Below are 25,409 nucleotides of genomic sequence, written 5' to 3'. Positions count from 1 at the left end.
ATGAGGCTCCATCAATCAGAACAGAAAAACCAAAGAGCAAGGATAAATCGAAGGTTAAGTGCATGATGCTGAGGAACACCCTAACCACCTTCCTTTTACTATTACAAACTGGATGGGTTTGTGTTGACGGATCTATTAAGAAGGAAAAACAGCAATCTATATTCAGATGGAGGCTTTCTGCCTATACATTTCCCCTGATGTATACAACCATCTTGTATTTTGCTATCTCAGTTAAAAGACTGTCACTATTTCTCTGTGTGTTGATTTTCTAACAAACAGAAAGAATAATCCTGTTCTCAAAGGGCTGCCTATTAATTTATTTCTAAACTTTTTTGTAGCACAGGAAAAGAGAGCACTCCAATATTTTTTCATTGTTTCTGTTCAACAGAAGGGCAGAACAAAAGGAAAGGAAAGAAAGCCCTAAATCCATAGAAAGATCAAACTCCTTGCTGATGTAATTCCAGTGAAATAATTTAATACAGCCCAGAGATGTGCTCAGTCCATGTTTTTTGCTGTGATGAACACAGGAGCAGTAGTAAATGTCCTAAATGTTTCAGGAACCTCAAACAGTGCAATGTCTATATGGCAGGACTCAAGGTGGAGATTTTGGACTGGAAGAGAATTGCTTTGCTCGTTTCCTTTTCGTTGCAGGGTCTGGAGGCTGTACATCCTCAGGGAGCCACCCAGTTCCTTTCTAAATCAAGAGGTGGTCTGGGTTTGGTTTCAGTGGGAGCTGGAACAGGCTGCACATGCATAGTAAACATACTGTTACTCAACAGTATGTTATTACATCATGTGATCACTGGAAAGGTGTACCATCAACATATTCCAGTTGCCTAATTTTTCCTTAACTGATTTGCTGCTGCAGGCTCTTTGGTGCCATGAGTTCAACAATTGTGCTCTTTGAAAGGACAGTGCTAATTTTGTCCTAAAACTTGTATTTATAAAAACAAACTTTTATAAAACCTGAAACCTAAGGAATTGCTGTATGCTATTTTTAAATTCCAGTTGTCTGGAAGCTGATAAATACCCTCTGGCAATACCTGAATTCCCACACAGCAGCAACTTGAAGCTACATTAAACAATATAATAAAAAATAAAAACTGCTTCTGTTGCTTTTCATTGACTTTGTTGCTTGACACTGACCGAAACATCATTGCTTGAATTTTCATTGTGTAGGCAGCATCTCCTCAAGCTATCATCAGATTGTGTACCTACAGTCAGCAGCAGAGGCAACAGAAGCCCTCTCCGCTGTAGCGGCACTTAGGCCAGCTCTGAAAGTGGCATTCAAGGTGTTTGGGTTGCTTTGGTGTCTATGGGTTGGGAACTCTCTGCCAGCTACTGTTCTTAATAAATCTGATATGCTGTGGTGTCTCTCATGCCCTTATAACAAATAAGATTTCATTTGAAGTGCAAGGTACTATTCCCCTCCCACATTATGCTATCACAAGTTCCTACCCATGAACACCCTCCCTACCTTTCAGGATGTGACTTGAGCTTGCTTTTCTAAATGCTTCTGCTCTTTTCTAACGCAGTATAAATGGTATAAATGAAGAAAAGGTTTTCTGTTTCCTATAATCACTCCAGTTGAGAAAAGCACCAAGTTCTGAATGGAATCTAAAAGCAGCTGATCAGTTTGGGGCACATGAGGCTGAGTAGGGAAATCAGGGTGGTTCTTCCCGCCCCCCTCCGCCTCTCCTAAGTGTGGATTAAATCGTACTTTGTACATAAAAACTGTGTGAATTGTGTGCCAGGTCACATCCCGTCTACATCCTCGCAAGCGGTAGTAATTTTGCAAAGATTTAGCGCACACATTAAAGAGTTCGTGGAAGCAGTCCAGAGCGCTTCTAACGGCTTGGATCTAATTAGTCATTCAAGTTGTTTCTTTTTAAATAAGACTAAGAGGAACACGCTAATTTTAGGATGCCGGTGCGGGGCGGGGGGAAGCGGAGGGGGGCGGGGAGGGGTGTTTCTCTCCCACCGGAGGAGCCCTTCCCGAGGCGGCGGGCCAGGCCGGGTGCGGGGAGCGCTCCCCGGTCGTTGATCCCCTCAGGCAGCTGTGGGTGCGGCGGCCCCCCGACAAGCCCCCTCTGTCGGCGCCGGCTCGCACTTCTCCCGGAAGGCGCGGGAAGCCGCGCCTGCGGGACGGGGCGGCTGAGGCAGCCATCGCTCCCCCGGCTCCGAGGCTCCCGCAAGGCCGGTGCGGGATCAGCCCCGCGCCTCGCCCCCTCCCCCGAGCACCGCCTATCCTGCCGTGCCCTGCCCGCAGCCTGCCCTGTCCCAGCTGCTTAAGGCCGGCCCGCGGGCTCAGCGCCGGCTTTAGCGCGGGGCTCCTGTCCCCGGAGCTCATCCCCGCCACCCCTCAGGGACCGCTCCCCACCTGTCCACCGGGCGCCGCCCGTGACGTCATGGAAACACCCCCTTCCCCCGCCCCAACGGCCGGGGAGGATGGGCGGGAATAACGCCTCCTTAGCGCGGGGGGAGGGGGGAAGTGCGTGAACGGGCGCTTCCCGTTGGTCAGGGCGGCTGCCAATCGAGCGCCACGGTCCCGCCCCCGGTCCCTCTCGTGGACGTTCCACAGCAGCGAAGCGAGCCGAGGTGTCGCTCCGCGCGCCCCCGCTGGGACAGGCGCAGGTAGAGAGGCTCTTTATGGTTGCGGTTGTCGCTCCCGCCCGACTCCTTCCTCCCTTCTGCCCGCTAGCTGCGGGGCGCCGCTGCCCGGGGGCCATGGCGGGGGCGCCCGGCAGGCGGTAGCTCGGCCGGCGGCAGGTGAGGAGCTCAGGTGGGAATCTGGGCGGGGCTGGCGGCCGCGGGGCTGCTTCCCCGCCGCGCCGTAGGGACGGGGCAGCGGGGGCGGCGGTGTGGCGGGGCGTAGCACCCGGGTGGGCGGGCGGCGATTGCGGCCCCCTCGCTGAAGCGCCGCGGCGTGCCCGTGGTCCGCAGGGCGGGCGGCCGCCGCCGGCAAACGCGGCGCGCGAGAAAAGTGGCTTTTTACCACACAAAAAGCACCTTTCCCGCCCGGCTCACAGCGAGAGCCCTGAGGGCTGCTGGCCGGGGCGCGGGCGGGCGGCTGCTGCCGGTGCAGCCCCGCGCTTCCCGCCTACCCCGCTGAGCTCCTCTCGGGTCACCTCCTGCGGCCCTCGGGGTCCCCGGCCGCGCTGTTACAGCCCCGTGCGGTTGTTCCGGAGCATCAGCCAACTTAAGCACCGTCCCCTGCTTCGGAAGAGTGCTGCTGAGGGCTGCTCGTCATTTATTTAACTCCCGGTGTGCTCCCTATGGCACCGAGACGGAGCGAATTCCAGATTAGCTGTGGTACACCGCGCAGCTGCCTCCCAAACGTAACCTGGCGGGTGCAGAGGTGGTTTTCCCGGGGGGAGCGGCAGGGGCAGGTCTCCCTGCTTGCTAAGTGCTCTGGGGAATCGAGCTGGCAGCCGGCTGGCTGTTAAATGTAACTTCAGAAATTTTGGGCATGTTTGCAAAGCCGTCACTCTCGTCTAAATCTGTGGTTCTCTGTGCTCGTGTAAAATAAAAAAATGCCACCGTTACTATTATTTTTTTTTTCTTCTTGCCCACATCTTCAAGAAAATAGGTTAATTAAATCCAGCCACTTCAGTTTTCAGGTTGATTTAATTTCCATTTGAGGAAAAATTAGGCAATATGAGCATTTAAATACTGCATTACTCGAAAACTGTTTGGTACAGTTCACTGACAGTGAAGTACTCTTCACTGACACTTGCTGATTTATTTTTACTAGGAGGATATCTGGAATGGCTAGAGAAAAGGGCATTTAATAAATTTACTTCTTTCTTGTAAGCTAATTTGTCTGCCTTACATTTTTGACCTAGGCCTCTAATGATGGTTACGGTGTTCTTCCTTCTCTGCTTTCTCGAGAAGGAACACAGGGAACAGTTGGCTGTTGCTTCATCCCTTGACTTTCATTGATTAATCATAGAGTTCAGAATGTTTCACTCAATTTCAACAGAGCTTGTAAGTCCAGTTTGGGTACTTAAATATGTGCAAGTGTTTTCATGGATGTTTTCTGTAAAGCCATGGGTAACAACAGTTTTAATTTCCATGAGCTTTGTTTTTTATTATTGAAAATGTTTTAAAAAAATAAATTAAGTAATACTCCCTAGTCCGTACTCCCAATAGATTAAGCTAAATATTTTCCATTGCGTCTCCTGGTCCATTTACAAAGCAATAGCGTTCACAATTCTTTATTCTCTTTTTCTTTACTCTGATATCCCCCTCCCCACACACTGCGTTAGGCCCATTTATGTCCTCTCTTATAATTCTGTGTAATTTCTGGGTTTGCATGCAGGAAAGGTGGGAGGGGAGTTTTAGGGATTGGAGATGCTCTCTGTGTATGAGTGTGCGTGTGTGTGCTGAACAGTTGTGGTTGGGCTCAAATTACTGGCATGTTCACCAAGGACAGGAAATGATGGTGAGACTCAGCTGGAATTTGCTTATTGCAACACTGCGTGTGTGGCTAGCTCATTCACTTTTGCAAAATGTAAGTATACTGTATTTTATACAAAACCTTATTTGGTTTTTTTAGTAGCTATGTGTATGTCACTGTAAAGAATTGGGTCCAGTTCAAACTGCATCTATTATAAATAGATGCATGTCAGCCTAACAGCCTTTCCTTCATTTGTTGCATTCTGTAGGCCTTGTTACGTGCTGTGTAGAAAGTAGAATGAAATCGGGAATTATTCCGGCAGTCTTGGATCTTATGGTTTCTAATTGTAAAACTGAGTTTTCAGTTGCTACAAACAGTGCTCTTAGCTACAAAATGAGAAGAGCCTTCCTATTGAAAAGGTAATTCATATACAAATTGCTAATATGTCTTAGACTTGAATTTGATTTGCTGTAATGTGCATTTAAAAAAAAATGCCAGTGATGAACAAGGCAGCAGAATGAGTATGTGACTGTGCAGTCATGGGGTACTTTTATATGTCAGAAGAAGCATAGTATCTATATCAGCATATTTGGATCTTATTGAAGTCAATAGAAATTTCTCAACTGATTTCAGTTATGTTAAGATTTGACTCGCCAAAGGCGCAAAGTTCTGCTGGTAAAAGGCTAGGGTATAGATACTGTGATACACCACTACTAAGGTAGCCAAAGAAACTTCTAGGAGAATCTAATTGCCTTTTCCTGTATCACGTTTCAGATAATGGGATGCAGATACTGTGAGATCTGACAAACAACTCTCCAGACTGGGACTTATGTGTTTCTGTTACCAAATTTACCCAGCTCTGCTCTTTGAGTTGCTGGATTTTCATGTCTGTCCTCTGCCTTTGGGGTTGTGTTCAAGCAGTATACTTTGGGGACAGACATTGTTTTTAGTCTCCTGCAGCTGTCACTTGTGGTACAAGTACGTAAATCCTTGAATATTGTGCCTGGAAATACATGTTTCATTGCTTTAGTTTCTTGTTTATCTGAAGGACAAGGAGGGTTTGGGTATGTAACGTCCTGTCCTGTTGTGGGTACTTATCCTTATTCTGCTAACATAAAATACATCTCCTTGATGTTAATTTCTAATTACTTTACATCTAAGTTTGCTGTCTGCCTTCAAGGTTGAGTGATGTGGGTGTTGATGGTAATGAATATGACAATCTAGGTAAACTTGGAAACATAATAGCTAAGAAAAGCACAGCTGCGGGTCTGATCCTGGGAGGCAGGATATCTGTAACTCCTTCTCCTTTCAATCTGTTTTAGCTTGTTGCTCATGCAAAGTTCTTGAAGCTGCTTGTGACTTTCACATAGCACATATGTTCAGAAATAGCAGACTATTATATATGAAATTATGACACGAGTTAACACAGTGTTTGAGTAGTGGTTTTGGAGCTCTGTCAATATGAAACTCATGGCATATTGTTGCAAGTTGCTTGAAACATTTTTTGGGGAAAAAAAAAGGTTGAGACAGCCTCAGTGGAGGAAGAAAACAGGAAACTTGCACAAATTCTGATTTTTTTCTGTATTCAGGTGTCCCAACGGAGATAATTATTAAATGATCAGAGCTATTTTTTAAATATTAATTCAGTGACAATTGTGGTACCTGCTTTGTTATTTAAAAGCAGTGAGCACCCTAAGAAGTGCTAGCAGAGACTGAGAAATGCATTCGGTCAGTTCAGCCCAGTGCAGCTCACCCTCTCTGGCGTGCCAGAACAGCACTGACTCAGTGCAAGCTCCTTAGGGTAGAAGTCACGTGTTAGTGTGTAGCAGTAAGCACGGCAGTGCTTAATCCTATTTCAGTGTCTGGGCGCTCCGTGATGCTAACCACGGAAGTAAAGAAATAGAATTGAGCCGCTTTTGATGTGGAAGGTGCTAAGCAATTTTTGCAATGCCTATTTGCTAATGATTCACAGTCTTTGGATGAAGGCTATTCTAGACATGGCTCTTGAATCCTTTTCTGTGGAAAATAAGTACTGATAAGCATGACTTGACAGGAATCCCTGTTATGTGCAACAGGATGGAGGAATAAGAGTGAGAACTGACTTTCACTGACATCTAAGCCCTAAGCTGAAGTAGTGCATTGAGAATTGCTGTGAGTTTCTAGCTCTTGGAGAGATCTCCAAACTTACTAATTGTACATCTGGCTGTAAGACAGCCTGACATAAAGATAGTGGTTGCCTAATAGCATCTGGGAAGTCACAGAAGAAAGGCTGCAGATATGATCCTTTAAGTGCCTCCATGTGTTGCTTTTCAACTTTGTAACAGTTTAGACTGAATTTGAAAAATCCTTTCTTTGAAGTCATTGAGTAGCATATTAGCCAAGCTTTGCATTCCTTGTCTGACCAAGAGGTGTGGATATATCTGTGTTTCTGGATTTTTTCACTTTCAAGTCCAGTTGTTAAATTACAGGTACTTGAATTGAAGATTCCCTCTTTACTCTTTAAGTTGTGGGGTTTTGATGGCTGAATCATGTTTAGGTTGGCAAACACAGCTGCTACCATGTCAACACTTAATTATTTCCTTCTGAATGTTTTCTTTGACGCTTATGTTAACATGGGTGTGCAAACAAATTTCTTTTTCTTCTGCCTTCCAATGTAATGCATGAATTAGGAATTAAGGACATTTGTCTTTTGATTCATCTTTCCATAACAGCAACTTTTTAAGTGATAGCTTCAGATTCTGCCTGCAAGTTGGTTGAGCTGAAACCTAAAAAACTGTCACCACAAAAACATGGTAGTATGTGGTGCTACAGTTGCCGTGCAGCACTTGTATTTAACTGCTGTTCTTAGAATGAAGACAATAACAATACAAAATAGTAAAGGTGAGAAACTAATCCTTGTTTGTACCAGCGCTTATAACCATTCTGTGTTTACTGTAATGATACCTGTTGATTTCAGTAATAACTTTTTTGCTGCCATTAGAAAAACCTGAAGCATTGAGCTTTCTGGCCATTCGTTGTATCCTCTGATGAATGTTTTTAGGGTAGAAGTCTGAAATGTTTCCCTGGCTGAATGTAGTCGTACTCTTCCCTCATCTTAATTTCTGCCAATTCTGTTATTACTGCTTGTGATGATACTGCAAAGAGTCTATTATCACAAGTGTCATCTCTTATCTGTTGTGGTGATCTCTTGGGTCACTTCTAGGTCACCTCTCTCTGATCTGACTTATGCCACTTTTTTCTGTGACTCTGGAGGCTTTTCCTAGTCACAGTGTATGCATTGTTACTGTTCTGATTTTAGTCTGTTCCATTTTCATATAGTTGCTGGTGAAAATGAATGAAGCTCCTGGTCTTAATGGTTCTGATAAAGAACAACTGTGTGGATATACTCCATTTGCCTTACATGTTTACTTCGTTCTGCCTGGAGAGTAGCTGAAACCACAGAAGAGACAATTTGTGAACAGCTTGTCAATCACCAACAGAACCGTGTGCAGGAGACTTTATCCTTCTCAGTGCACAAGCCCATCTATGTCACTGTTAATTCTCCTTATTACAGAAGGTTAAGTCCTGCCCTTCAAGTTTTCACATGAGCAGAGTAGGATATAGGTCTCTGGCACTGCTTTCTTCCATCTCGCCAACCACTCACATTAAAAAGATTTTGTTGCAATGTCTCCCTCTTCTCCAAGATAATTGCTTTGTCAGTGTGTCTAGAAAAATAGCCTTGAGGAGGGATAGAGAGAGTCTCTTCATATCCTTAGTTCCCCAAGTGAAATGTACAATTCTTATTTTTACAGAACTTTTGCTGTCCTGTCTGCAGTGGCAACAGATGGCTTTGAAACCAGCCTTGATAAGTTTTATTGTCAAAAGGGTTCTGCTGCTGCCTCAGGCTGTGAGGCATAATAGCAGCGTCTGCCCTGAACATGATGCAGAACACGTCTTGCTCATATTGACACCTGGGACTACACCAGCTGCAACTGTATTGCTGGAAAAGAAGCTTGTTTAATAGTCTTATAAAATACTGTATTCTGAAGGAGAGTGAATGGTCCTATTCTTTCTTTCTGTATCCCTTGCTTGTGACAAATACGAGTGCTGAGATCCCCTAGACAAATCTTTGACAGCATAAACTGTAAATTTAAGGGCAACTTATAATGTAGGGGGGGAGGAAGTTTCACTATGAATGTGGTTCAGACCTTCTCATATACTTAAAAAAAAAAAAGAAACAGCGAGTGTCTGTTAATCTTCTGTGGTACTGCTTGAGCACTTTAAAATAACAAAGCGTAAATAATCAGCAGCAATGAGGATCCCTAAGACATGCTGGTGATTACTGTCTGCGTACTGGGGATCTGATGAAGGTAACTCCAAAAGATGTGGGCTACTGCATCTTTGCTAGTTTAAGATGACTGTGGTAGGAGTTTGTGGTGGCTTTCTCAGGTTCCTGCCCTGATACCTTGCTGCTTGCCAAAGGCAGGCATGCTGGTACTTGCTGAGAGATACTTTTCTACAATTTGGTAACTGTGTGGGGTTGTCCCCCTCCAGTTGGATGTATCTGTCTGTGCAGCTCAGTGGCACGTGATCTTTCAGTTCTTGGGAACTACTCAGCTGTGTAGGTAGCAGATGTTCTAAGAACTCGCTAGTCCATTTTTTTTTTAGCAATGCTTTCACCACCTCAAAAGAAGCAGGCTGCCTAGTATGCATCAGGCTATTTGGAGCTGGCACTATTGCTAAAAGATTGCAGGTCTTTCCTTTTTGAATAAATGATAATGGAACAAAGAAACAAAAAATAATAAGTAAAAGGTGTTATTAAGACTATGCCTGAAGATAAGATTTCTCCCTAACCTTTTTTTGCTAGTAAACAAGAGTGATTAATAAGGCTCTGTGGTGCTGGTGCTGTCATGTCCTGGAAACTTCTGAGAGCTGTTACTGTTAAATAGGGTTAGTTTGAATCACTCGCAACAGCCATGTTTAGTTTCCTTAAAAGATAACATTCTGATAATGGTTTTGTCACTTGTTAAGATATGTAACAGGACAGGACCAGAGGCAATGGGCACTGAAACACAGGAGGTTCCCTCTGAAAAAGTACTTCTTTCACTGTGAGTGTGATTGAGCACTGGCACAGGTTGCCCAGAGATGTTGTGGAGTCTCCCTCCTTGGAGATACTCAAAAGCTGTCTGGACATGATCCTGGGCAACTGGCTCCAGGTGGCCCTGCTTGAGCAGGGGGGATGGACGGACCAGATGATCTCCAGAGGTCCCTTCCAACCTCGACCATTCTGTGATAATTCTACTAGTGTATTTTGAAGTTTAGTGTAGTGCAACTCTGTTCTTCAAATCCTGTTAGATCTAGAAATGATTTTGGAAAAGCCAGTCAGAGTCCTGGTGTTCTTTTCCAGTTTTGCCTGGGCCTTAACTGTGTCAATAAGCAACCTTGTGGTTAGGATATAGTCATCTTTAATACAGCAGGGTGCAACCACTGTTGGAATAGGCTTCTTATGGTCATGTCTGTCTGACAGAATCTGACTTCTAGAAATAGGAGAGAACTAGAACTAAGGGTGTTTGCTAATTTGCTGATACTAAGGTCAGATAACAAGCAATTTGTATATGAAAAGAGGAGAACCTAGGCTAAATCTAGTCCTTTACTGAACTCTAGTAACAACCATGTTGTTTTCTGATTCAAGTTGAACAATGGAAGGAAAAGAACTTAGGTGTTGGTCTACAGGACTTTGTCTTGTCTTGGCAAGAAAGCTACTGTTTTTTAAGAAGTGAATTCAGTAGGTGTGCCCTTACTAGCATCAACGAATACTGAATAAAATGATGGACAGCTAAGATGTATCATGGACCCTCATTTGCCTACCACTGTGGTATCTGTACCACTGCTAGGCTGAGCGGGCACCCAGCTGGGCTGGGTATGAGGGGCTGTTTTGCTATGTTATTCTTAACCTTTCATCCAAAAAACAGATCTAAAGGGAAATGAAATCTAAAGTTTGGGTGTTGAGTAAAATATTGGGCCAAAGTATTATGATTGATTCTTGTCTTCCTTAACTGAATGGTACTGATAATTTTTTATTGTGACCTACCTAGGAAGTAACAATTCAAAGCTCTTGCAGTACTGCCACAGCTGCTGAAATTCAGGAAGTGTAAAACCCATTTATTCTTTCCTGTTGTTTTTTAAAAAAAAAAAGTGGTATCACTGAGTACGTTTGCAGATTTGTTACTGTCCTTCAAATCCACCTATCTCATCTGCAAGGCATTAAAACCAGAAGCACTCAATATTATGATAACCTTATAAACCTTATAAAACTAAGGCTTACTTATTCAGTATCTCCCACTACTTAGAGAATCTCAAATTGTTGAGAAAGGAGAACTTACTGAGGTAGGGAACTGCTATCATGAACAAATAAAGTTCTTGCCTTTTGGCTAATGTCCCGTTTGTTTTGTTGAAACAAGCATTTTAACATCCTATTTCTTAGAGGAAGAATAAAAATGCACTGCTGAAATCACCTTGTTTCATTCAATTCACTGAATAAATATGGAACTTCATTTAAGATTTGGAATAAGATGTTAGAATTTTCCACAGGATAGCTGAATCATAGGCTTCTCCCCTCTCTCTTCTTCCCCCCTCCCCGCTTATTTTCCTATGTAAATACCATATTGTACTGTACTCCTTGAAGTTCAGCAGGATCGATACTTCCACTTGAAAATCAACAGCAGAGCCATTGCCAGGATGTCACTTTGGCAGATGAAACTTATTGTTTGTTTGCTTAGGTTTGTGTTTTTGTATGTTTGGGGTTTTTTTTGTTTTCTTTTTTTTTTTAAAGAAAAAGGGAAAAAAAAAGTATTGTCAGGCTTTCACAAAATAGAGTATTTGATAAGGGTGACTTGTAAAATTTGTTTTTCCTTTATTGCAGGAACACTTAACTATACAAGGTCACTTTCTTCTGCCATGTCATATGCATGCAATTGCTGGTGTACTGAAGATCCCTTACTGGTGATAATCTTACATTTTAAAAGATCAAATTTTGAGTAATGGGACACCGTTGAGTAATTTTAAATGCACATAAAGTCATTGTTTTCATCGAGCAGGCTTTAATAATCTGCTCTTAGTCCTAGCTGATTAGTTTGATAAGATGAGCAGGGAAGATGCAATTTCCCATTTATTTCTAGCTGTATTGTCAGCCATCTCTTTATTTTTAAACAAGTGGCTTCCTTAATTTCATAGTAATTCAGTGGTAGAACAGTGGCTGTATCTTGGTATCATCAAGTGACTGAGTGTTCTTACTTTGGGAAACATTTGTGGGGCTTGTCTGTGGTGGTGACTGCTTCCTACTTAAAGAGGCTTAGGAAATCTTGGTTTCTAAGGCATGGCTCAGCATTTGAAAACATCCACATTTTCCTAACTGTGGGTGCCGTTTCAGTCTTGATAATCCAGACATAATGACAGTTCATGTTGAACTACCAAAGGTTCCTTGCCAACTGAGCTTGCATTATTTACTTTAATATGACTAGAATGCATGGTTAGCATAAACACACCCTCTATTCAGTGCAGGATGAGAGTTGTTTGCTTCTGGTTTTCTCAAATTAAACTATTAAATAGTAGTTTAGCGTTCAGAGCCCTTCTGCAAAAGCATCATCTTTGCTTGCTGGTAAGTGAATTTTATGTTCTAAAAAAAAAAAAAAAATGTTTGTCCCTTGAATACTAGGAAGATGTAATGCCTTTCTCGCTATGGCCTGTCTCCCAGCACTCACATCTTGTAGAAATTGAACTCTTGAGGGATTTTCATTCTTAATATCATTGCTCAACAGCCCGCAAGTGCATTGCCACTCCATCTGCCTTGTGATGGGTTACTTAAGAAGAGAGGAGGTGTAGGCTGTGCATCTGTTGTGCATTACTTTATCAATAAAAACATATCTTCTATGTTAGCCTAGCCTAATGCACTTACAGCTGAGAGGAAGGGTGGTATTTGGTAAGGGAACTAGGGATGAAGGGTGGGAAAACAGATTTTTATATATTAGTGTACGTCACTTGAATTCTTGCTTCTTATTCTGGTTGATCAAACTGCTTTTTTACTTCCATGTGGGTTTTTTTGGGCCTTGAAAATAGTGGGGGTGTTTTGAGTAAATACGGGCGAGTCATCTTATGAAACTTTTTTGCCCAGTCTGTGAATGCCACTGAAACATTTGCACGCAAGAATCTTTTGTGGAATGTAGGAGGAGTGCAAACAAAAATCACAAGGCATAGATTGGCTAGACTTGGGCTTGGATTGGCTTTGTTGAAGAAGGGAGCTGAAGAAAACTGTTCTGATCCCCTAATTCCTCCCTGCGCTGAGATTCTGAAATGCTTGTTTCTGCATATCTGAGTCCTAGAGCTCTAGAAACTGCAGTCATTGTCTTCAGAAAGGCATGGGCATGCGAAGTATTGGCATCAGATCAAGACGAAAATATCAACAAATTTCAGTGTCAGAATTGATGTAGTAGAAGCTACATATGTCTGGTAGCCTAAACATATATTCTAAAATGTACAGTTTCTTTGATCTGCCACTTTTTGAAATTAATATTCCTTAAAAAAACCCACCAAACCTTTGTTCACAAAAGAAATACATATAAGTGAGTAAAGGTGAAGTAATTTCTTCTTATTAATGGAAACTTTAGAGTATTAAGGCAAGTTCAGTTTGCAGCCCAGGTTAAATCAGCAATAGTACCGTTGAGAAGTGGTATATAAAGACTTCCGTGCTGAAAGTGGCTGTACTGACACATCACAGGACTGGAAGAAAGTTCCTGGATACTCACGTTCAATATTTGTTGCAGTCAATACATTTGTGTATTCCGTTTTGTAAAGTGACCAAGCATCATCTTAAAGTAGTCAGCACTTTGTCCCCAGGTGTCCCATTAACAAATTATTTCAAAACTTCCCTGCTTTGACTAAAACTTTATTCCAGGAGTCTGGCTAGATATATCCAGCACCAGTTTGTACACCTGGCTATAACTGGTATTTTCTCTGTGTTTATAAGAGCATCTGCATTCCTTCTGAGCCTTCGTAAACTGGTTAACTTTTTGCTCCATTCATGTTAGGGAGGCTCTCCCTTTCCCCTGGTCAGTCTAGGCGACTTGCATTTAGACTTGAAGAGATGCAGGGAATCTTGTGATGTGGCTGGCTAGGTACACTCATGGCGTTCACTTCAGGACAATATTCTGCTGTTGATCTTCCTTGCGTAAGCTTACAGTGATCTCAGGTGTCTTAAGTGCTATTTTTTGTTTCCTGACCTGATGCTGGCAGTGCCTTGCACAATGACTTTTTTTAATGCTTCCCTATATGTCTCTGTAGGAAATGCCTTAATTTATGTCAAAGGGTAGCTTTTTTCTCTTTTCAGACCTTCATCAAATTGGTGATATAGTAAATGTGTAGTCAGCTCATACATGTGAGTACCTTCCCCTCCTTGGTCACTTCCTGCTGTCATAGCAGAACTTCTGCTTGTCTTACTCCTCAAGTCCTGACCCTGCCTTCAGGACTGATGAACTGTGTTCCCTGCCACCGCTTCTGTTCATGTGGTTCCTCTCACCTGTTGTTCTAGTCATACAGTGCATCAGAGGTGCCTCTATTTTTTGTCAGCAGCAACTTTTATAAGACACCTCAATTCCCTTGCTACTAGTAGGACTGTTAAATAAAACTAGCCCCAAGATAATTCTTGGCAACCTCTTCCTGGTGATCTGTGTCCAGCCTGATATTTTTTTTTATCATCTTCTGTGGCCAGTTACTTAGTCACTTTGCAATTCTACTAAATAAGATCATTGCCAGCTTTATTAATTTTTTTTATGCAGTTGTTGTCAGGTCCAGATGAGATCTACGGATTTCCCTTGTCTTTTTCAAATTTTTTAAAAAAGTTAATCTGTTACCATTGACTTTGGTATTTCCTTCTGACTCTGACTTAATCTGAAATCTTGCATGTTGCTGATTGTAGTAGGGCTGATTTCTTTTCCCTTTTCTCACCTCCAACTCTAAAGGCAGGTATTCTGTTTGCTCTCCTGCCATCATAGAGTATCTCCCACTGTTTTTTTGAGTGCTTAAAAAGTACAGATTATGGTTTTTAAATGTTTATATTGGCTAGAGGTGAAGTAGGCACAATAACTTGAGGAGGCATGAAAGTTTTATTTGCAACTGTATGTACAATTTAATCTCCCTTTTCTTTCAGAAATCTGTAGCAGTATCATCTGATTTCCTCAACTCATGCTCAGGAAGCTGTTACTTTTGATTCCATGCTGGCTGTGATTAGTTTCCAGGCCTGTTTCATAGTAGACATCCTGTCTTTGTCTCTTTACTAAGAAATTTTCACTGCCAGGTTACTTCAACAACACATGGAAACTAAGTGAAGAATAACTTTGTTTTTAACATCTTTAAAATTGATTTTTTTAAAGTTTTAACTTTATTCCTGTACTTTAACATACGAGGTGCAACTTCTTTAATCAACTGCTTCCCTGTGTTTTTGGGAGGGGTGGGAAAGCTCTTTATCTAGTTAGGCCTATTTCATCTTGCAAGTTGTCTACTGCACACTGCCTCCCGTGAGGCATTTCCACATTTTTTTCTGCACATTTAATGAAGCAGGAGCTCAGCTTTATCAGGTTAGAGAGTCTGAATTCCTCAGTCTGACTACTTAAACTAGTTCCTTTTGCTTATTAGTCATGAGTCAGAGAAGTTAATTTCCTGTAATGACCAACTCACTTAATATTTTTCATTCTAATAAAATAAAATCTGTACCAAGGATGGTTTCTTGGAATCTACTGCAGACTCCCAGCACTCTGAGCAGGACTGTACTTTTTTTGTTTTTAAATGCCTTTTTTGGACCCAAATGAATTCTGTTTGTTCCTCTGCAGTGGTGTGTTTGGTTTTTTTTTAATCTATCACAGTTTTAAGTGATGTAGATATGTACCGCCTCTACCTCTACTGGCTTTTCTGAATAGCATGTACATTTCAATATGTGTTTTAGCCACTAAGACTCTGTTGTCCCTGTGATATCTAGCATTGTATTTAATACCTGATTCAAGTTCATCAGTTTTGTAGTATAGGCCTTTGTTGTTGGTTGGGGTTTTTTTTGTACACAAATACTTCAAAATGTTTTATCTGGTCATGCCTGTTTACCAGGGCAGATTACTTGTCTGCCTGACCCCTGTTCTCATCTGTGTTAGGACTTTCAGTCATTTATTAAACAGTTGGAGATAAGAGTCCTTCCTGGCTGCATCCTCATTTTCCTTTGCTAGTGCAGTGAGGTTAGATGTGGAGATTGCGTGGGTGCCCAACAACTTTCACTTCTCACTTTCATCTGTAAATCCCTTCTTGGGTGTGTCACCTTGTCCTAGAGGGTCAATGCCCTTGTCTCATGAATAAGACTCTGAATACTCTAGTGTTTCACCCATCTTTCTCTCTCTGTGTTATTTTAATGCCTCTTTATCAAATCCCTTGAGATATAGCTGGATCAATTGTTTGAAGTCCCGCCATATAAATAATCTTTAAATTCGGCACCCCCCCCCTTTGTTCTTTGACTGTAACTTAAGTAACCTTGAACAACCAGAAGGAATGTAGTTTCATATCAGCAGGGAAATACATAAAGTGCCAGGAGGAAGGGGAAGGGCCAGGCCAATATATGTGAATCATTTAATCAGATTGTTAAAGCATTCACTTAAAAGCAACTTTATATCTGTATCCAAACGTTAAAAAAAAATCTCAGGTTGCATTTAAGTGAATGTATATATTTAACTGAAAATGTTTATATATAATTTTCTTTCCCTGTAAAGTCCCAGATATAGTAGTAGCTGTTGCCAGAGTTTTTCAGCAGCTATTGCTACAGCTGAGGCAATTTTGCAGGTCACCAGATGTAGAGAAAAGCACCTGGTAAATAAATAGATTCTGGAATTTGTAGACATTATAACTGGCAACATCTATTTCTTTTTTTCTGCGGGAAAAATTCTCTGAATAAACTTACTGTGAATAGGTTGCAGCTTCTGCAGGATAGTATGTATTTATTCTGGTGGATCCTGGAGGATGGTGTATATTTACTCTGATGGATCTTGTTGTTTTAACATAATTGCTTTTTAATTAATACTTCCATGAAAGTTTTGTGAACGTTTAGGCCTCAACTGTCCTGACCTGAGGCTGATGATGCTTTTTTTTTTTTTGTGGGTTTCTGTGTATACATGTGACACTAAGAGGAAAAGAAAAAGGGGTTATTCTTAAGTAGGTGTTCTAATTTTGGAGAGGAGAGTAAAATCTCTCCAGTATTACTGGTGGCAAGAAAACAAATCACCTTTTTCTGGTACCTTTTCTCTCCTGCTAATCCCTAGATCCAGATTTAGTGGACAGTCACATAATGCTGCTGTAGCTGCATGCTTACTTTCCCAGACTAATGCTGCTGTTGCTTTGGCTGATCTCCGCTGTTGTTCCATCCTTCTGCTTGTGTGGGGTTTTCTACTGATTTCTTAAAAGGCAGCATGTGGTATGTCTCTGCTCACTGCACCTTACATGATGGTTTTAAATGTGGGCAGAGGGTGAGAGGTTGTTTGGTGCTCAAGACTCGTGCAGCCACACTTGGCAGGCTGCCCTGCCCTGCCTGTATCTGGTTGCCACTGCCTGAGAGCAGAACAGCTGAACTAGGAAGAGCCCCATGGAGGTCTAGGTCATGCAGCTCTGATTCATGACAGTTAACACATAGCATTAAGAGTATTTATCCATAGTAGATGCATGATGTTGTGTATGGTTTGTTTGGGTTTTTTTAAACATTCATCTGTACTAAATAGGCTATTGTGATTAGCAGAGTTTTAAAGTAAAAATGCCTTCTGTAAGAGTGATAGATCTAATATACAAAGTGCCTCCAGTATTCATCCCTATTTTTGATGCTATTTATCCACGTTTTGGTCTGTTACTTCAGAAGAAAAAATCTTAATGGCAATGAGCGTCATGATTTTGTGCTTTTTTAGAAGTGGCTAAATGAAGTCTGTCTATGCTTGCACTGACAGTAGGGAGCCTTTCTGTTCTGCGGCAGCTCAGCTAGCAGTAGAGCATGGATGTTCCAATGCAGAACAGTGCACGTCAGGAGGCTTGCTTTAAAATATTTCTTAAGCAACAAATAGATATAGTTCCTTTCAACCTGTTTTATCCAACCTGGTCTGCACCTCAGACATGGTAGGTCGGAGGACAGAAAAAGCTGTAGTGTACTACCTTTTGGTCTTGTTCAGTGTAGTAGGTACTTCCTGGCAGACCTCCAAGCAGGCACTCCTACAGTGCATGCACAGCTCTGTAACACAGGCAAACCTGGAGTCTTAGCTGGCCCATCTCTTCAGCTCTAATGTGGCATTCAGTAATTCCTATGGTCTGATGAATACTTTCTTTTCCATAAGTAGCATTATTCTTTTCCCTGCTCACCAAAGACAGGGATGAAGAAGACCAGAACTCTTAATAAAAATTAAGAATTCAGCTCAGTAAAGAAAAGAGAAGATGGATGAAACCACAGAGAAAATAGGTAGAGGGCACAAGCCAGGTGATGGAGGCGGGAGGGAGAATGGGGTTTGCAGTCATGGCCTGAGGGAAAGTGGAAAGACTGTCATTGCAGCAGTGGCTTTTTTAAAAATTATTTTTAATTTATCTCCCAGAATCGTAGAAAAAGTGCGGGCACTTCAATTACATAATGACCTCTAAAATGAAGGTGAACAGAAATGCTGAATCTGTAGAACACATTTCTAGCTGTCAGCCAAATTTTCTGCCTGAAACCCATTATCAACTCAGAGAGGGAAACTAAAACCTGCTACATAAAACTTTTCATTAAATTTTTGGAAATCCTTATTGAGTATAAGAAGGCAGAAGAGAGAACTTGTTTCATGTTTTTATTGGGCTGCTGCAGTCTCTGCTGCCATAGCAGACTTTGGACCCCCTCATGTATGTGATGCCAGCAGGGAAGGGTCATAGGCTGCATGTGCAGGAGACTCCCTCCTCCTCTCCTTCCCCTGCGGTGCCTAGCTAGGTGGCACAGGAAGAAGCATGTGGGTACCAGGGCAGGTTGCTGATAAAGGCAACATCTTGACTTGAAACATGGGGCGAGCAAGATTCAGTACAGTCTGCTAATAAAGCAACAAAATGGTTTAGTTTGAAAAGGAGCAGGTATGCATAGTTCTGTCACCTGCTGTAACTGGAACCAGAGTGGTGGAACAGGAAAGCAATTGGTCTCTTGAAAATAGGAGCTCTGAATGAGTGTTGGAGACTCTAACTTAATCATCTTAATGGTTTTCTTCCTGCTTCTCTGTGGTAACATGCAACTGTGTATGCCTGTGTGCTTTTCCCAGCGGGAAGATTTTTCTCTCCTTGAAAGACAGAAAAGCTGAGGGGGAGCTATTAAATTCTGAAAGCTATATTTAGCTCAGAGCAATTAAAGCTAGCACTGTATAATGACACTTATAACTAGCTTATCCATCATGCAAACTATAAGATTTTTAATGTTTGGTTTCAGTCAGACTTGGCATTACTGGTGGCTTTTGCTCACATGCATCAAACTGAATTTTAGAAGGCATGTCTGTTGCTGGTTGTTTTGGGCAAGTCACCTGCTTTCTTACCATTCTCTGTCGCTTTGTTCCTAGTTCCACTTTCAGTGTAAACCAGCATAGTCCTCTGCTTCCAAAAGGGGTAGTTCTGCTCTACCCTCCTGTCTGCAGCTGCCTGATTTGCTCTTTTCATCATCTATATGCTGGCAGCATGTTTATGCAGTGAACTGGTTCAGCACACTGTGGCTAAAAATGTGGCTTTTTTTCCTGGTTAGTTATTAACTGGATTAATTTCCCACTCTCATTCACTCTGTAGTTGTGTTGCTACTGGTTTTAGTAGGAGTTGCAGCAGAAATAAATGGCTAACTTTGAGAAGGGAGAGAATTGGCTGGTTCCTCCCCAAGGGTTTAGGTCTGCTTGCTGCAGATTTACACCAAATTACACTCTATTGCCAGATTAGGACTTTGTTGCACTCCTGGTAGGCTCTTCCAGAAATACTTGGAAATGTGTAGCTTCTTTGGGACTAATATAGTACAAAACAGCTTAATGAATTGTTGTAGAGTTGTTAAAAGGTCAGTTACTGCATGTTCATTCTTTTTTTTTTTTTTTTTTTTTTTCCTTGGGTACCAAATAATTAATTTCCTGTGTTCTGCATTAAATGAGCATCCCTCTATGGTGCTCACATAAGCTTTAGTCACCCACTGTGAGATATGTGTATTGTTCAATTTATCCTTCTATTCCAATGTATCAGACTCTGGAATTTTTCTCATGTCTGTTTGTGAATATGTCTGTACAAGTATGGATTACTTTTTTTATTTCACAGGCACAGAAAAAAGTTATAAATCAATCAACAGTGCAGTTAAGCTGGTCTGTATTTCCTGGATGATTTTAGGAAGTGTGTACCTGTATTGCAAAATATTCAGAAACAAAATATCATATGGGTGCATCCCTATGCTCACTGATCAGACTGCATCACTGCAGCACAGTGATTTGGGGAGCAATGGGGAACACGGGACCTTTTTTTGACCAGCAAGTTGTGGGGAAAATTTCATTTTGGGAAGAGGAAGACTTGCTGTGTGTGCAAAAATGTGGAAAGATTGTGGAACAACAAAAGCATCAGTGGGCTTTATGGGGTAAGTGGTTGGTATAAGCCTCAGCTCCCTGATTGACTTCTCAGATACCTTTAGAAACATCATTCCAGGTGAAGGCCCCAGCATTTGGCTTGTCCTAGGTGGCATGGAGTTCATGAATCCTGCAGTTGTGAAGACAAGGCCAAACTCTTACACAGGGAACTGCACAATAAAGTGGAAAATTCTGGATACTGTTTTGGGTAACTCTTAGCTAAAAGGCTTTGAGATTGAAATGGTGGAAATGGCAACTTCCCTTTCCTGTCCCACAATCTGTGGGGCTGCTGCATAAGGTCTGACTTTGTGGGCTGTGTTGCAAAGCTCAATTATTTTTCTTAATTTTGGGATAGTGATTTTTTTTTTTTTTTTAAGCCATCATGTGTTTCGGAAGTTAGCACAGAACTGCTGATGGCCTAATGTGCTTAGTGAGGGAGAATGCTTAGGTTGTGTTCCCTTGTATCTGTCACTTCCCTTTAGGATCCCTCTAGGGTCCCTGCTATTTCAATGTGATATGTAATATACTCCTGATAACTAACGTAATTATCTCTAACCTATATCAGATGATTTTTTTTCCTATTTCTCTTACATTGTTCGTGTAAATAACACAAAGAATTAAAGGCACTATTTTTCAAAGCTAGGTATTTTTATTTATTTTTTCAGAGGCTTATCATAAGGTGATTTTGTTGCCTTAAACATGAGAAGTTTTTAGTATATGATTAGTTGGAAGTTTTAAATGTAGAACAGCTTAATTTCTGAGTTACTGGGAAAAATGCCAGCCATAGATTTGGGAAAGTCTGAGCAATAAAATTGTAAAGCTGGTTCATCACTCAAATATATTATTATTTCAGCTGTATCTGCCCACTGCATGCTCCTACAGGCTAAAAATGTCAATAGGCTTTTACATTAATAGCTATTTTAGATCTCTAATCTTAAAAGGCAGCACAAATGAAAGAACCTTAGATTAATATAAAATATCAAAGTTAACACATCAAGTGTTCTTCCTTGCTCTAGTTTTAAAAACTGCCACCTTTAATATTTGGATTATTATTAAAAACACACAAGTTTATACATTAAAAAATCTAATCCTAAAATTAGTTTGCAGATGTTTAGACTCCAAGCCAGCTGGGGGCAGTGGCATTTTCAGGACTGTAACAAATAGAAGAAGCAAGAAATTGAGTCTAAACATGAAATTAGGAGTTATTAAATGTACACAACTGATAAGAGAAGGCAAAAGTATTGCTCAAAATTCAGTGAGTTGAAAACAGAGAAAAGGATTTCCTTTTTCCTTGGAAAATACACTAACACTTTAAGAATAATACTAAATAAAGGCAGTAATGTAAATAATTCAAGAAATGCAGAAGAATTTAGTTCTATTACTGAAATTAAGCTGTGTGGTCTATTGACAGCATATAGAAATAATAACTAAGAAAAAAAGTTAAATTATAACTGCTAAAGCTATTATTTAAAAAACCACAAACTACACAGTGGATAACAGTCTTGAATCTAGGGTACAAATAATTTGAGGAATTCTCCATTTGTCATATTGATCCTGAAGAAAGATCAGGAAAGCCTCAGAGCACCGGCAGAAGTGTAATGATGTGCTCATTTTTATAAATGGTAAATGATATGCAGTACCCAGACACTGGTTTGTCTGGTGTTGATTACGGAGCTTTGGAAAGATTAGCCTCAAACTCTGACTCCGTGCAACAGAAATTCAAATCTAATAATTGGAGTGAAGTACCATATAGTCTATGAAAATAGAGGTTAAACTATTGATCCTTTTTAGCTCAAATTGAGCATGTTAAACTTTGTCATAAATCATTTCTCTGTACAATATGAACACTACGAAACAGAAGACCTGCAGGCTGCTAAAACTGTAAAATTGGATTGTCTTCAGAAAAAGTGCATTTGACTAAATGTCAAAACTGCATGTTGGTTGCTTCAAAGCAACAGTTGAATAGTGATACGAGTTTATCAAAGAGTAGTACCTTCGGCATCTCTTTTTATGCAGGATTCTTCTTTCTTTTTTTGTGCTGACAAGATGTTTGAGTGGATTCCCTACACCTGCCGTAGAGTTACACACAATTCTGGATCCTTGGGGCAAGAAAGATTTCTGTTACAAAATGCATTGCTCTGTTAGTGTGTTAGTAGACTAAAACTTAGTTGCTTAGTTATATAGGAGAATGTTGCTAACCTGAACTTCTAAGACATATCTTTCAGGAGAGGAAGATGTAGCTGTAGATGCTGTATTTTAGGGAAATAGTTTGGGGGCAGAGGAACACACAAAAAACCAAGGTAGAACATTTTCCAGATATTCCTATATTGTACTCCTTACCACCCTCGCACTTCCCAGGTATGGAAGGACAATGCAGCAGGTAGTTTTATTTCTCATCTGCTTGTTTGTTTTTGAGATCCAACACCAGACTCATGTGAGCTTACCACATCTTGCGTAATGGAATTGCTCAGACTTTCACTGCTGTAAAAGAGGAGGAGATTTGGATTCTTCATAGTTGGTACTGAGGGACTACCCACTCACTGTAAGTCAGTCTTCCTTATGTCATAGACGTGGTGCCCTCCCTATAAGAAAGCAGAAGTTAAACTGATGTGGAGTCTGTTTCAGCCTGGAGAGGACATGATGAAAGAAGCTGCGCAAGCAGCTTCTTGCTATGAAGAATCACTCCATCAATGGAGAATGGGAGAGGACTGTAGTATAGCTGGCTTTGGGGATGATACATTGGGCTTAATTGTATGTCTAGAAGAAGAATTGAAAGACATAGCAAGGAAGTGGAATAGGTAAATGTGAAGTTGTGCTAATGTAACCTTATATTCTGCTGAGATGAGGGTAATTGTTCAAAAATACCTCAAAGCTACGTTACTTTTGAGGCAACTGAAAAAAAATACCATTTGTTGGGTTGTACTGTGTTTGGATTCCCTTTAATCTTAGGCTTTGGGGTTTCTACTGGTCACCTACCAGGCCAGGAGGGAACTCTCTCACCCATGGTGCCATTGGACTCTTTGTGGTTTGTGTCTCGTTCTGAAATGCTCTCTATAGACTGCAGCCAAAGATAGGACTTTGGCAAGGTTGAGATTATGTTACCGGTGATATAAAAAAACTTCTTGTGTTGCTGGTGGGTGTGGTTTTTGCCTGAGTGTTCACTAATTGTGAGATTTATCATTGGGATGAAATTCTGTCCCAAGTTGTATTGCTAGTCATGGCACTTGTGGTGTTTTACTTTCTCTGGTAGTGTGTAAATGTACTCACAGTGCATCCTGAATACTTAACAATTTCTCTTTTGGGGTAGGGATGTTGATAATGCACTTGAGCTTCCTGGCTAGTTGCTTGTGCTGCATTTTAACGTCTTTTTTTTTTAATATATTCTTGGCCTTTTTAACTTATAGGCATTAAATTAGTATTATAGAGCACATAGGACAGGTAGGATGTTGTAGGTCTTACATGCATATAACTTACATATTTGCTTGCAGTTGTGGAAGGCTGGATGTTTTGAACTGTGCAGTTCTTACAGTCCTGTGATTGTATATAAACTAATGTTTTGAAATTAGTCTTAACAGGCTTACCTGGATCTTTTACCTGTAAAGCAGAACATAGCAGCACTGCTGTTCTGCACTAGTTTCCCATCATACTTGCATTTGTGTTTGTGTAGGCTTAGTCACTCCTTTAAGCTTGGTGGATTCTTTTAGGCTAAATCTCAGTTTCTATTGTGAGCATGTAAAAGGTATCAGCAGCTGTATATTGCCCAGCAGGACTTACTTTCCTCTGGAAAGCTGGAAAACTGATGTAGCAGGCACAAGGGGTGAATCTTTGGTAGATGTGGTTGCTGTAAAGCACGTTAACATCCATGTGTGTTTTCAGCTTCTACAAATTAGACTGAAAAAGAGTCGGAGGAGGAGAGCAAGGAGTGGAAAATACTTCTGCTTGGTTTATTTGTGTTGATAGGTACTGCCATGCTGCTACAATGGGCTCTCTCTGGGAGGTGTCCAGTTGCTATAGGATCCTTTTACCTATGCAGATAGCTGAGTTTATCAAATACTATTACAAAATAGTTAGCTGATTATGTTGGGAAGTTTCATGAAACATTGCTTTGCTACTTAAACATAATTGTCTAATGACTTCCAAAAGATTTCAGTGTACTTGGCAGAAATGAATATAGACCTGCCCCACCCCAGTATGCAACATGTGGCTATTCTATATACAGAGGGGGTTCCTGTGGAACAGGTATGTTCATGACTTCACATGGAGTCATGCAGGAAACCTGTGAAGAAGTGAGGGTAAGCCCTCACTTTGCTTATCCTAATCTTTCCAGTGCAAGAATGTTCTCTATTGAAAGACAATTTTGATAGTTGCTAAAAGGAAGGGTGGTAGATCTACAGGGATACAAAACTAACAGAGTTTGAACAGTTACAAAAAGGGAATTTTTCATTGCTCTTCTAATAGCTGTAGAAGAAGGCTCCAATGAGAACTAGTATTTATCTTAACAATAATATTTTTGTTTTCACACTGACGTAGTACCATCCTGTTGTCATATGTTCTTGGAATGCATTAATAATTTGTAACACCCTTTTTTGAGATATATTAAATCTCACATTAACACATGGTGTAATTTTCACTGAATAGCTCTATGTCTTTGAAAAAGGAAAGAAACACTGCTTGGTGCTCAAAGTGAATTCACCTTAAAGTGAAGTTATCTTAAACTCATTTTTACAAAGTTGAAAGCTGAATCTATGGCTGTTATAGAAGCAGTTTCCATATGTTACTGAGCCTTTAGAGGAATTCTTTACCACTCTCTTGAACGTAGGAAAATACAGTGAAGGAAGTGATCCTCATTCCTCAATCCTCATAAATTTTATTTGAGAAACTTCATGGAACCTCTGTGTATTCTTTTGTTGGTACTTTCTCTCAGTTTTGCCAACCTAAAATTCCAAGCTTAGTTCTTCAGTACAAATATTATGTACGTTGATTTTTGTTTTTCTCTCACTTGGACCACTGACATAGTAAATCTTGTGAAAGGTATTTAATTTTACTTTGTAAGCTGAATATTGACAGAAACGTTAAGAATATTGGCAGCTTGACATTGTCTGCTGGCTCTTTACTGTCTTATATGAGAAACTCTTTGTACAGAACTAAATTCTCTGCTAAAATATGTCATTTAGTACTTCCTTCGAAGGAAAATGAGGTCAAATCTTAGTGTGCATATACTTGTAAATGCAAAAATAACCAATGTGCACAACTCTAGCTCTTCTTTGTGCACAAGCTCATGTCTATGAATTTAAGCTACTTCTTAGCTGAATTCCACAGTGTTTCTTTTGGATTTAGTTATGAATACTTGCGCTAACTTGTTCAATGGACAATAGGTA

At 41.0% G+C, this 25,409-nt stretch overlaps 1 protein-coding gene across 6 annotated transcripts in view; it reads left to right on the top strand.

Annotated features, from left to right (window-relative positions):
- The first annotated feature begins 2,560 nt into the window (after positions 1-2,560).
- OSBPL3 (oxysterol binding protein like 3) overlaps positions 2,561-25,409 on the top strand; it is a 91,035-nt gene continuing 68,186 nt past the window's right edge. For 2 of the 6 annotated variants that reach the window (XM_075493009.1, XM_075493005.1), the window contains exon 1: positions 2,569-2,769. The gene's annotated coding sequence lies outside the window, so the exon portion shown is untranslated. Of the gene's footprint in view, positions 2,783-25,409 lie in introns of all 6 variants that reach the window. The other 4 variants (XM_075493010.1, XM_075493012.1, XM_075493008.1 and 1 more) reach the window with 3 other exon arrangements.

This window comes from Mycteria americana, chromosome 2, assembly GCF_035582795.1.
Source record: "Mycteria americana isolate JAX WOST 10 ecotype Jacksonville Zoo and Gardens chromosome 2, USCA_MyAme_1.0, whole genome shotgun sequence".
In the NCBI taxonomy this organism is placed as follows: Eukaryota; Metazoa; Chordata; class Aves; order Ciconiiformes; family Ciconiidae; genus Mycteria; species Mycteria americana.
Note: the sequence above shows the minus strand (reverse complement) of the source record. Positions and strands in the feature narration are given on the sequence as shown.